At 37.4% G+C, this 13,348-nt stretch overlaps 1 protein-coding gene and 1 long non-coding RNA gene across 4 annotated transcripts in view; one reads left to right on the top strand and one right to left on the bottom strand.

Annotated features, from left to right (window-relative positions):
• HCRTR2 (hypocretin receptor 2) overlaps nt 1-13,348 on the top strand; it is a 128,610-nt gene that overhangs the window by 47,852 nt on the left and 67,410 nt on the right. The window lies entirely within an intron of this gene.
• The window catches only part of LOC145516339 (uncharacterized), a 125,911-nt gene that overhangs the window by 77,817 nt on the left and 34,746 nt on the right, over nt 1-13,348 (bottom strand). For both annotated transcript variants that reach the window (XR_014061309.1, XR_014061310.1), the window contains one exon: nt 10,872-11,051. This is a non-coding gene — a long non-coding RNA (uncharacterized LOC145516339). The remainder of the gene's footprint in view (nt 1-10,871; nt 11,052-13,348) is intronic.

The following is a 13,348-nucleotide window of genomic DNA, read 5'->3' as shown; positions in this document are numbered from 1 at the left end:
AAATGTCCTGAAGATATCAAGGAGATCCATCTCATCTAATGTATCATTTAAGACTTGTGTTTCCTTATCAATTTTTTTATTTTGATGCTCTGTCCATTGGTGTGAGTGGGGTGTTAAAATCTCCTATTATTGTGTTACTGTCAATTTCTCCTTTTATGTCTGTAAGTGTTTTTCTTGTGTAATGAGGTGATCCTATGTTGGGCGCATGAATATTTACAATTGTTATGTCTTCCTCTTGGATTGATCCCTTGATCATTTTGTAGTGTCCTTCCTTATCTCTTGTAATCTTCTTTATTTTAAGGTCTATTTTGTCTGATATGAGGATTGCTACTCCAGCTTTCTTTTGCTTCTCATTTGCAGTGAATATATTTTCCCATCCTCTCACTTTCAGTCTGTATGTATCTTGAGGTCTGAAGTGGGTTTCTTGCAGACAGCATATGTATGGGTCTTGTTTTTGTATCCATTCAGCCAGTCTGTGTCTTTTGGTTGGAGCATTTAATCCATTTATATTTAAAGTAATTATATATATATATATAAATGGCAATATTCCTATTGTCATTTTCTAATTGTTTGGGGTTGATTTTGTAGATCTTTTTTCTTCTCTTGTATTTTTTGACTATATAAGTCTGTTTAACATTTGTTGTAAAGTGGGTTTGGTGGTACTGAATTCTCTTAACTTTTTCTTGTCTGAAAAGCTTTTTGTTTCCCCATCAATTCTGAATGAGATCCTTGCTAGGTACAGTAATCTTGGTTCTAGATTTTTCCCTTTCAGTACTTTAAATATATACTGCCATTTCCTTCTGGCCTGCAGACTTTCTGCTGAAAGATCAGCTGTTAAGCATATGGGTTTTCCCTTGTATGTTACTTGTTGCTTCTTCATTACTGCTTTTAATATTCTTTCTTTTTGTTTAGTCTTTGTTAGCTTGATCTGTATGTGTCTTGACATGTTTATCCTTGGATTTATCCTTTATGGGTCTCTTTGTGCCTCTTGGACTTGATTGCCTAATTCCTTTTCTGTGTTGGGGAAACTTTTAACTATAATCTCTTCAAACGTTTTCTGATACCCTTTCTATTTCTCTTCTTCTTCTGGGAACCCTGTAATTTGAATGTTGGGGAATTTGATATTGCCGCAGAGGTTTCTGAGACTGTCCTCAGCTCTTTTCATTCTTTTTACTTTATTCTGTGCTTCAGAAGTTATTTCCGACATTTTATCTTCCAGCTCACTGATTCTTTCTTCTACTTCAGATATTCTGCTATTGATTCCTTCTAGAGTAGTTTTAATTTCAGTAATCGTGTTGTTTGTCTCTGTATGCTTATTCTTTAATTCTTCTAGGTCTTTGCTAATTGATTCTTGCATTTTCTCCGTTTTCAAGGTATTGATTATCTTTGCTATCATTATGCTGAATTCTTTTTCAAGTAATTTTTCTCTTTCCTCTTCATATTTGGACTTCTGTGTTTTTAGTTTGCTCCTTCATTTGTTCAGTATTTCTCTGCGTTTTCATTTTTCTTTTTTAAGTTATTGTGTTTGAGGTCTCCTTTTCCCAGGCTTCAAGGAAAGTTGAATTCTTTCCTTGAAGAAGGTTGAATCGTTTCTCCCTTTTGGTTTCTGCCCTCCTAAACTTGGTCCATTGGTTTGTGTGAGCTTCATATAGGGTGAGATTTGTGCTGAGTTTTTGTTCGTTTGTTTTTGCTCTGATGGATAAGGCTGAGTGAGGTGGTACTCTTGTCTGCTGATGATTGGGTTGACATTTTTGTTTTGTTTTGTTTGTTGTTTAGATGAGGCATCTTGCACAGGGTGCTACTGGTGGTTGGGTGATGCCGGGTCTTGAATTCAAGTGTGAGTTCTCACTGTTTGATATTCCCTAGGATTAGTTCTCTGGTAGTCTAGGGTCTTGGAGTCAGTGCTCCCACTCCATAGGCTCAGGATTTGATCTCTAGTCAGGAATGAAGATTCCACAAATAATTTGTTATGGCATTAAGGAGAGTAAAACAAATATCCAAAAATGAGAAACCAGAGATGAACCCCAGACACATGGTAGTTACAAAATCAGGCAAATAATAATTAAACTGAATATGCACATATACATATACATATATGTATACACCCATTGAGCAAAGTGAAAACTGTCCAACAAAAAAAAGAACAGTAGATTGATCTGGTGAAAAAAGGAAATCAAAAAATTATACTTATCAGTTAAGAACAAAACTAACTTAAGCACAAACTGGAAAGTAAAACTAAAGGAATGTGCCAAGTGGGTAATAAAGCAATGAAAACAAAACTATCAAATATGTTGAGAGGAAAGGAAAGAAAGAAAGAATAGACATGCAAAGTTAAATAGAGGTAGATGAAGAAGATTTATATACATTAAAGATTAACTGCAAGGGGAAAAGAAGAGTAGGAATGGCAAATGAAGGAATAAATGTAGAAAAAATATAATAGGTTTAAAAAATTAAAATTATAAAAAATAGAAAAGAGAAAAAAACTGAAGAAGAAACAGAAAAGGGGAAAAAAAAGGAAAACTCCACAGAACTGCAAAAGCCTGATGTAGAGGCAGAGGTTTATAACAGTAGAAGGTGTGACTAAATATACACTTACACATATACACCCAGAAGCAAAATCAAAACGGGCCAACAAAAATTAAGTACAATAGATTGACCCAGTAAACAAAGGAAACTAAAAATTATATCTATCAGAACAAAACTAATTAAAGCACAAACTGGAAAACAAAACTAAAGCAAGGTGGGAAATCGGGAATAATGCAGTGAAAATAAAACTAACAAATATGTTGAGAGGAAAGGAGAGAAAGAAAAGAAAGAATAGATATGCAAGGTTAAATAGAGGTAGATAAAGAAGATTTATATATGTTAAAGTTTAACTGCAAGGGGAAAAGAACAGTAGGAAAAGAAAACAAAGGAAGAAATGTAGAAAAAATAAAATAATAGGTTTAAAAAATTAAAATTAAAAAAAAAAAAAAGAGGAAAACTCCACAGAACTGCCAAAGCTCAATGTAGAGGCAGAGATTTATGACAATGATAAAAAAAAAATGTGACTGAGGAAAAAGGGAAAAAAAAAGCTCAAAATCTTAATTGGATTTCTTGGTGCCAATAAAGTCGACAGCTACAACAGAGAGGGGGAAAAGGAAAAAAAATCCAAAAGAATCTACAGAAAAAGTAAACAAATAAGAACAATAAATGTGTTTCTTGAATCACTGCTGTCAGAGTCCTTTCCTGCGCTGGGAATTACAGTCCACCTCACCTCTCTTGGATGACCTCCAACACTGGGCTGGTCTCTAGACCTGTTGTGGGGGCAGCTCAAATTCTAATCTGGTCCCACTCCTGTGTGTTCTTGCCTCCAATGTCCACAGCTATCAGAACTAGTGCGTTTTCTTTTGTGGGAGCTCTCAATGATAGTTTACATATTCCATAGACACAGTCTGACTAGTTGATCCTGTGGACTTAATCTGCAGCTTGTACAGCTGGTGGGAAGGTTTTGGGTCTTCTTCCTCAGCCACATTGCTCCTGGGTTTCGACTGTGATTTTATTTCCACCTCTGCATGTGGGTTGTCCACTAGGGTTTGCTCCTGAGGCTGCCCTCCTCGAGGACTTGGGTTTGCCCCTGTGAGGGTCAGGTGTGGAGGTGGTGTAGCTGCTTGGGTCGCTGGGGTTCTGGCAGCACCAGGTACTCAGGGGGTTTGGCTGCTAGGGCAGCAGGAAATATAGTGTTCTAGAAGGGTATGGCAACGAGAATTGGCCAAAACACTCCAGTATTCTTGCCTGGAGAACACTCTCTGACAGAGAAGCCTGGCAGTCCACAGTCTACAGGGTTGCAAACAGTCGGACAGGACTAAAGCAACCCTGCGTGTATAAATAGGAAACTTTTTTTTTTTTTGGCCTGTGGCAGCTCTGCCCCAGTGAGAGTTGAGTGTGAAGGTGGTGCAGCTGCTTGGCTTGTAGGGACCCTGGAGGTTCCAAGTGTTCAGGGACACAAAACGCCTCCGTGGCAGGAGTTATGGCCCTATCAGAGTCTTTTTTGAGCCCCTTGTACCTGGCGATCAAAAGGCCTCTTTGGCTAGTTTTTCTGCCTAGCTCTGCCCTTCCAGGCACATAGAGGGATCCCTTGCCTGGGGCCCTCCTCTGTAGTTTGGGGCATCAGTCACTTAAACGAGCACCCTGGGTAGGTGAATACACATAAGAACTATACAAGAAAAGATCTTCACAACCCAGATAATCACGATGGTGTGATCACTCATCTAGATCAAACATCCTGGAATGCGAAGTCAAGTGGGCCTTAGAAAGCATCACTACTAACAAAGCTAGTGGAGGTGATGGAATTCCAGTTGAATTATTTCAAATCCTAACAGATGATGCTGTGAAAGTGCTGCACTCAATATGTCAGCAAATTTGGAAAACTCAGCAGTGGCCACAGGACTGGAAAAGGTCAGTTTTTATTCCAATCCCAAAGAAAGGCAATGCCAAAGAATGCTCGAACTACCGCACAATTGCACTCATCTCACAGGATAGTGAAGAAATACTCAAAATTCTCTAAGCTAAGCTTCAGCAATATGTGAACCATGAACTTCCAGATGTTCCAGCTGGTTTTAGAAAACACAGAGGAACCAGAGATCAAATTGCCAACATCTGTTGGATCGTTGAAAAAGCAATAGAGTTCCAGAAAAACATCTACTTTTGCTTTATTGACTATGACAAAGCCTTTAACTGTGTAGATCACCACAAACTGTGGAAAATTCTTCAAGAGCTAGGAATACCAGACCACCTGACCTGCCTCTTGAGAAATCTGTATGCGGGTCAGGAAACAACAGTTAGAACTGGACATGGAACAAAAGACTGGTCCTAAATCGGGAAAGGAGTACATCAAGGTTGTATATTGTCACTCTGCTTATTTAACTTATATGCGGTTTCAGGAGAAACGCTGGGCTGAATGAAGTACAAGTTTGAATCTAAATTGCCGGGAGGAAGAAATATCAATAACCTCAGCTATGCAGATGACACCACCCTTATTGTAGAAAGTGAAGAGGAACTAAAGAGCCTCTTGATGAAAGTGAAAGAGGAGAGTGAAAAACTTGGCTCAAAGCTCAACATTCAGAAAACTCAGATCATGGCATCCAGTCCCATCATTTCACGGCAAATAGATGGGGAAACAGTGGAAACAGTGGCTGACTTTATTTTTCTGGGCTCCAAAATCACTGAAGATGGTGGTTGTGGCCATGAAATTAAAAGACACTTACTCCTTGGAAGGAAAGTTATGACCAAACTAGACAGCACATTAGAAAGCAGAGACATGACTTTGCCAACAAAGGTCCATCTATTCAAAGCTATGGTTTTTCCAGTGGTCATGTATGGATGTGAGAGTTGGACTATAAAGAAAGCTGAGCACCAAAGATTTGATGCTTTTGAACTGTGGTGTTGGAAAAGACTCTTGAGAGTCCCTTGGACTGCAAGGAGATCAAACCAGTCAGTCCTAAAGAAAATCAGCCTTGAATATTCATTGGAAGGACTGATGCTGAAGATGAAGCTCCAATACTTTGGCCACCTGATCCTAGAGCTGACTCATTTGAAAAGACCCTGATGCTAGGAAAGATTGAGGGCAGGAGAAGGGGACGACAGAGGATGAGATGGTTGGATGGCATCACCGACTCAATGGACATGAGTTTGAGTAAACTGTGGGAGTTGGTGATGGACAAGGAGGCCTGGCGTGCTGCAGTCCATGGGGTTGCAAAGAGTCGGACACGACTGAGCAAGTGAACTGAACTGAAGTGAACTGAACTAATTGGGGTCCTACTCTGTAGTTTAGTGTGTCAGGCGTTTAATGTGCCAGCCTCTCTATTGTTCAGCTACCCATGCTGGCGTGTGGGGAGCGAGAGGCTATGGTGATGGCTCCACCCCCTATGCATGACTCAGCAATATTGTCTTGCCTCCATGGCTGCCTGACTTTCCTCCACAGGTATTTCCCACCACAACCTCCTCCCTCACATCCCCTTGATCCGCCTCTCTACAGTTAATAGAGGCCCTCACATTGAGATTGCTCCACAATCCCTCAACTCAAGCTCCCAGCCGCTGCCCTTTCCAGGAGATCCACATTCCTGCCTGGCATATGTATGGCTGCAGCAAGTACTGTCTGATTCTCATTCCATTTAGGCTGCCACAGATGAGCTATTTCATTCTCAGCCTTAAGTGTTTCTCCTCTGATTCAGACAATTGCCCTGCTGTGGGGATCGGACCCCTGCTTCAGTTCCCCCACCTGCCAAGGGTAGGTTCAGTACTACTAATGCTCCTGTTTTTCCCCCTAGTTCCTTCATCCTACCAAGTTTTGCGTGGTTCTTTATCTTCTTTTCCACTGGTCAGGTCCTTCTGTCTGCTCTCATCTGGTGTTCTGCATGTACTTCTGTGTCTGAATGTGTATTCCTGATGTACCTGTAGAGAAAGATGTACTCTATGTTCACCTACTCCTCCGCCATCTTGTTCTCTTATTTTATTTTTATTATTTGTCCAATGATGTCTCACCAGCTAGCCCATGAGTGCTGTGAGAATGGAGCTATCTTGTCCTCTATTTAGCACAAAGTCTCTAATTAGATAAGTGTACCACCACAACAATATCAATGACAGTAATTAATGCAGACTCCAGTATGCATGGAACAACAAAAGAGCCCAAATACCCAAAGAAATCTTGAGAAAAAAGAACAAAGCTTCATGCTCTCTAACTTCAGACTATACCAAAAACCTATAGTAGTCAAAACAGTATGGTGCTCTCACAAAACAGATATGTAGATCCATGTAACAAAATAGAGAACCTAGAAATAAACCCATGCACGTGTGGTCAATTAATCTACAAGGAAGGAAGGAAGCAAAAAAATACAGTGGGGAAAAGAGAGTCTCTTCAATAAGTGGTGTTGGAAAAACTGGACAGCTGCATGAAAAATAATGAAATTAGAACATTTTCTCACACGATACACATTTCTCGTATTATACCCTGGTGGCTCAGATGGTAAAGAATCTGCCTGCAGTGCAGGAGACCCAGGTTTGATCCCTGGGTTGGGAAGATCCCCTGGAGAAGAGAATGGCTATCCACTCCAGTAATTTTGTCTGGAGAATTCCATGGACAGAAGACTCTGGTGTGGACTACAGTCCATGTGGTCACAGAAGAGTCAGACACGACTTAGAAACTAACACATACAAAAATAAACTCCAAGTGGATTAAAGACCTAAATATAAGACCCCAAACCCACGAAACTTGATAGGAAACATAGGCAGTACACTTTTTGACATCAGCCTCAGCAATATTTTTTGGAAATGTCTCTTCAGGTAAGGAGAACAGGAGCAAAAATTAGCAAAAGTACCAGATCAAATTTCTTGCACATCAAAGGAAGCTATCAACAAGTGGAAAAGGCTACCAATTGAATGTAAAAAAGATATTTGCAAATGATGTGTCTATAAGAGATTAATATCTCACCATATGGCACAGTAGTTGTACACCTTGGTATTTACTCAAGTGAACTGAAAACTTATACTCATGTAAATCTTGCACAAATGCTTAGGTCAGCTTTATTCACAATTACCAAAATTTGGAAGCAACCAAGATGCCCTTCAGTGGGTGAATGGATAAATAAATTGTGGTACATCCAGACTATGAAATATTAGTCAGCACTAAAAAAAGGAGCTATCAATTCATGAAAAAAGATGGAGGACTCAAAAATGCACATTTGTAAGGGAAAGAAGACAGTCACAGAAGCTAAATACTTTTTGATTATGGAAATATTATAATTTCTATAATAAGACATTTTAGAAAAGGTGAAATTTTGATGACAGCAAAACAATAGTAGTTGCCAGGAACTTGAAAGGAGAGATGAACAGATGGAGTACAGAGGATTTTAGAGTGATGAAAATATTCTTTGTGACAGTATGACAGTAGATACTTTATACACTTGTCAAAGCTGTGGAATGTATAATATCAAGAGTGAGCCTTCAAGTGTATGGTGGACTCCGGGTGATTATAATGTGTCAATGTAGATTCATCCTTGGTAAAATTATATCATTTTGAAAAGTGGAAGAAATTATGCATGAATAGAGTCAGGGCACATATGGGAAATCTGTGTACCTTTCTCTCACCTTTGTTGTGAACCTAAACTTTTCCCCCCAAAAAAATCATCTGAAAAAAAGTGTGGGAGAATATATTTACAAACTGTGTATTAAGTGGGTAATATACAAAATATAGAAGGAATCCTTATGACTCTCTAGCAAAAAGTATATATAATTCAATTTGAAAATGGGCAAAGAATCTGAGTAGACATATTTCTAAAGAAGATATGTAATTGGCCAACAGGTATAGGAAAAAATTTTCTACATCACTAATCATTAAGGAAATTCAAATCAAAACCACAAGATATAATCTCATACCTGATACAATGGCCATTACTTTTTAAAAAAGAAAAAAATACAGTAAGAGTCAGCAAGGTTGTGGATTAATTGGAACCTTTGTGTACTGTTGGTGTGATTGTAAAATAGTGTAGCTGCTATGGAAAACAGTGTGGGGTTTCCCCAGGTAATTAAAAATAGAACTAACATATAATACAGAAGTCATAATTTTGTGTATTTTTCCAAAAGAATTGAAAACAAAATCTAGAAGAGATGTTTGTACTCCCATGTTCATTGCAGTATTATTCAGGAAAACTAAGTGGTAGATAAAAAAATGTAGTGTATACACATACTAACTTAGTACTCAGCCTTAATATGTGCTACAACATGGATGAACTTTGAGAACATTATGTAAAGTAAAATAATTCAGTCATAGAAGGACAAATACTGCATGATTCCACTTATATGATATCTCTTAAATAAACTCATAATATCAGAAAATAGAACTGTGATTACCAGGTATGGTAGAAAGGAGAAAATTAGGAGTTGCAGCTCAATGGGTATAGAGTTTCAATCATGCAAAATGAAAAATTCTAAATATCTGCTGTACAACTATGAGCATAATTTAACAACACTGTACATTAAAATTTTGTTTGGAGAAGAGGTTTCATGGTTTCATGTGTTTACCACTATATTGGGCTTAATATTAAAAAACAATTGCTTGAGAATTTGTCAAATGTAGTAACTTGAGTTCATTTAAGATGCTGCCAAAAAAAAAGAGAAAGAGAGAGACAGTACTCTGTTTAGTTTGTCAATATATCTCTTCTCATTTCAGGGAATTTTACAGAAGCAAAGTACATAAAGTATTTTTTTGTCCTAATGACCCATTTTTTCTAGTAACTTCCCCTTTTTCTTTGGTAACTGCTAATTTACCTAAATTATCGACACTGTATTTGACATTTTGCTAAATTCTCTCAGCAGCTGGAAATCTTTCAGTTGTATCCATGTGCTGCCAAGCTATTAGCAGACGTGGTCAACCCTGTCACAACAGTCCATCTGGCTACTTTGGTGAAGAAGTCCTTACTCAATTCTCCTTTATGCTTTCTCTGAATTATCATTACCCAGTCAACATGAATTAAAAATACAGCATTGTTTGTGAACTTCCTTGAAGAAATATTTAACACCACGGAATGGGATATATTTTCTTTGTTTGATATCCTGGACCCTAATTACCTTCTAGGAAAAAATTATACTTGCAAAGTCATTTTTAATTGATGGAGGTCAGATAGGATCTTTTTTTGACTGTCATTACTTTTGTTACTTACATTTTAATTAATTTCTAAAATTAACTCTAGTTTTGTTACCTGTTGATATTTTATCACCTGAATAATTTTTATACTATATTTTTTCAACTTTCTATATGGTGTGTAGCCCTTTCCAATTTAAGATAAACTGTAGGGTTAATTAAAAATCTGGCTGTCATGGAGAAAGTTAAAAAATCTCCAACAGGTCACCTGGCATAAAGTGCAATCACATGTAATTCACATGCATCATATACTCACTGTTACATAATTGATCATTTTAAAATAACTTAATTCATTATGAGTAAAGAGGAAGCTACTCATATTAAGCACCATCAATAGAAGCAAACTCTAAGCCAAATCTCTACATACTAAGCCATATAATTGAAGAAAATGTATATTATCAAGTAGCTACATTTTCTGTAACTCACGTTTTAGAGACAGTTGGCATTATTTCAAATGTGTGATCTTATCCTCTATTTAGATGATGAGGTATCTTTGCAGATTTAGAGTTATCTTGTGAATATTCTTTAGTCTTATTTTCATTAACTTAAAGTGTTCTACTTTCTTAAGTAAATTTTGATTTCTAGACATTAATTTAGATAAAAGAAAGGAAATTAGGAATTTAGATGTGGCAATTACTTATAGTGTATACTATTGGTCTGTATTCACATAAGCTTTTCCTTTATTTTACAAATATACAAACAGAAAAGGGCCTTTAAAAATGATGCATATGTTCTTTAATCCTCATCCTTACATTTTTGACTCCAGTACTTTTTTTCCTTATCAGTAATAACTTTACTTTTTAAATTTTTATTGAAGTTTAGTTGATTTACAATGTTTTGTTAGTTTCTTATGTACAGAAAAGTGAATCAGTTATGCATATAGATATATCCACTCTTTTTGGATTATTTTCCCATTATAGGTCATTACAGAGTATTGAGTAGGGTTCCTTGTGCTGCAAGTACATACTTATTAGTTATCTATTTTATGTATAGTAGTGTGTCTATATAAATCCCAATCTTTTAATTTATCCCTCCTCCGATTCTCCCTTGGTTTAAATTTGTTTTCTCTATCTGTGGCTCTATTTCTGTTTTGTAATTAAGTTCATTTGAACCATTTTTTTTAGATTCCACGTACCACCCTGAAAAGACCTTGTTCAGTACTATTTAAAAAAAAAAAAAGCCTTGTTCTTCTCACCTTTGCTCCTCGCTTTCTATGAGCTGGGTTACTGATGATAATCCAGAGCAGTGGTGCAGTGCTCCAGTCCCAAAGGGTGAGCCTAAGGTGTGCGAGTTGCTGCAAGGATGGTCTGTGTAGGCAACGAAAATAACTCAAGAAATGCTTCTTGAAAAGTTCTACTATGACATATTCCAGAACCTGTGCAAAGCATAGAGAAATAAAAAGGTGAACGTAATTCATTCACTCTCATTCATTCAACAGTGTTCCAGTACCTGGTAATGACAATACAATGTATTACAATTCCATATGCATATGTTTTCCAGGTGTATGAAGAGTGATGTAATTAATGCACTGTAAATGCATTTAAACATTTTACTGTAATCCATTGAAATTGTAATTAGTATTTTCTTCATCAACAGACACTAAAAGTATAATTTTTGTTCAGTATAGCTTCTAAGTATAACTGCTATTAAATGCCTTTGACATTATTTGCCTTACCTACAGGTTTCCCTGGTGGCTCAGACAGTAAAGAATCCATCTGCCAATTCATGAGATATGGGTTCAAGACCTGGGTCAGAAAGATCCCCTGGAGAAGAGAATGGCTACCCATTCCAGTATTCTTGACTGGAGAACTCCATGGACAGAGGAGCCTAGCAGGCTATAGTCCATGGGGTCCCAAAGAGTTGGACATGACTGAGCAACTAACAGAGACACACTTACATACATGTATTTGTACAAAATTATTCGGTAAGCACTAATTCATATGCTTATCATGGAAAAAAAAAGATTTTTTTTTTGGTCCCCAAGAAAACATTTCTCCCCTACTTGAGTATCAATGTTCAGTGGAATGGGCCAACAAGATGGTGTTACGTTCAGGAGCGTCAGGTCACAGAATCCTTGGGAGGTTTATAAGACCTGCAGTTGTTAAACGTCATCAATGCATATATCTTTAGAGAGTGTGCCGATCCTCACACCTTTCCTCTTGACTATTCTTTTTCCTGCTCTGGCTTAATGGCCTTGGTTGAGCCCCTGTTACAATATATGAGTCCAAGTGTTCTAAAGTGCTTTCTATTTGTTTAAATTGGAATCTTAAAGAAAACAAATGATCCTTATGGCATAAGGGAAGTTTAAGGTTATGTAAATTAACTGTGTGTCTGTTCAGTCGCTTCTGTTGTGTCCAACACTTTGTAATTCTATGGACTGAGCCCACCAGGGTCCTCTGTCCATGGGATACTTAAGGCAAGAATACTGGAGTGGGTTGCCATGTCCCCCTCCAAAATTAACTGTACTTATGTTCATTCTCTGACACATTTGATCTTATGGCATGATATCAAATCCTAGAAGATTCTCTGCAATATCAAAGAACTCATGAAAACAAATGTGAAGACAACTGAAGCTTTTTTATTAATGAAAAAACTAACTTTTCTTATTTCTAATGTAATATGTGTATTTTATAAAAAGTGGTGGAATTAAAATTTTGAAGTATTTGGATGAAGTAAAAAAAAAGGGGAAATCAGCATAATCTAATAATAATTATAATTGATATTTGCTGAGTATTCTGTTAGATATCAAGCATTTGTCTGTTACTTGGATTTTCTCACTTAGCTCTTAGAGTTCTCTATGAAGTCAGTATTATCAATATTTTTATCCCAGTTTTACAGTTAGGGCTTAAGACAGGTTTAAATGACTACACAAGGTTATATACTAATAGTAAGTTGTTGACACTCATTTGGTTGGGCAACAATTATTGATTATTTACTGGGAGCCAGGCATGGGAATATCAACACGTGTATTTCGGCTAATTTTTACAATAATTTCAGGGAGTTGGAATTAGTGTCCTTATTATCTTTATGTCACTCAAATAGGTTAATTCGAGTCACAGAGCTGTCACATCTTGGAACCTGAATTAGAATCCTGTTCTATATGACTCCAATTTCTCTCCCCCACCTTTGAATGTGTGTATATTTGTGCATCTGTGAACATACACATATAAAAACTCATCCCAATTTTCTGTAACGTGAGTAATTTTTTAGAACTGTGTTTGAATGAGGAATTCCGTACTACATGCAAAGCTATTTTTATACACTTTACTTAGCCAGTCACACAGGATTAAATATTTGACTGTTGACTGTCCTTTTATGTTCTTCTGTGTTCCTATAGTTGTAATCTACTCGCACGGAAACTATATTATTCTGAGGACAAATACTGCATTGTTCAGTTCAGTCGCTCAGTCGTGTCCGACTCTTTGTGACCCCATTGAATCGCAGCATGCCAGGCCTCCTTGTCCATCATCAACTCCCGGAGTTTACCCAAACCCATGCCCATAGAGTCAGTGATGCCATCCAGCCATCTCATCCTCTGTCGTCCCCTTCTCCTCCCGCCCCCAATCCTTGCCAGCATTAGGTCTTTTCCAATGAGTCAACTCTTCGCATGAGGTGGCCAAAGGATTGGAGTTTCAGCTTCAACATCAGTCCTTCCAATGGACACCCAGGACT

This window comes from Giraffa tippelskirchi, chromosome 8 (genome assembly GCF_054371585.1).
Source record: "Giraffa tippelskirchi isolate mGirTip1 chromosome 8, T2T-mGirTip1v1.2.pri, whole genome shotgun sequence".
NCBI lineage: Eukaryota > Metazoa > Chordata > Mammalia > Artiodactyla > Giraffidae > Giraffa > Giraffa tippelskirchi.
The sequence above is the reverse complement of the archived record's forward strand: the minus strand, read 5'-3'. Positions and strand labels throughout refer to the sequence as shown.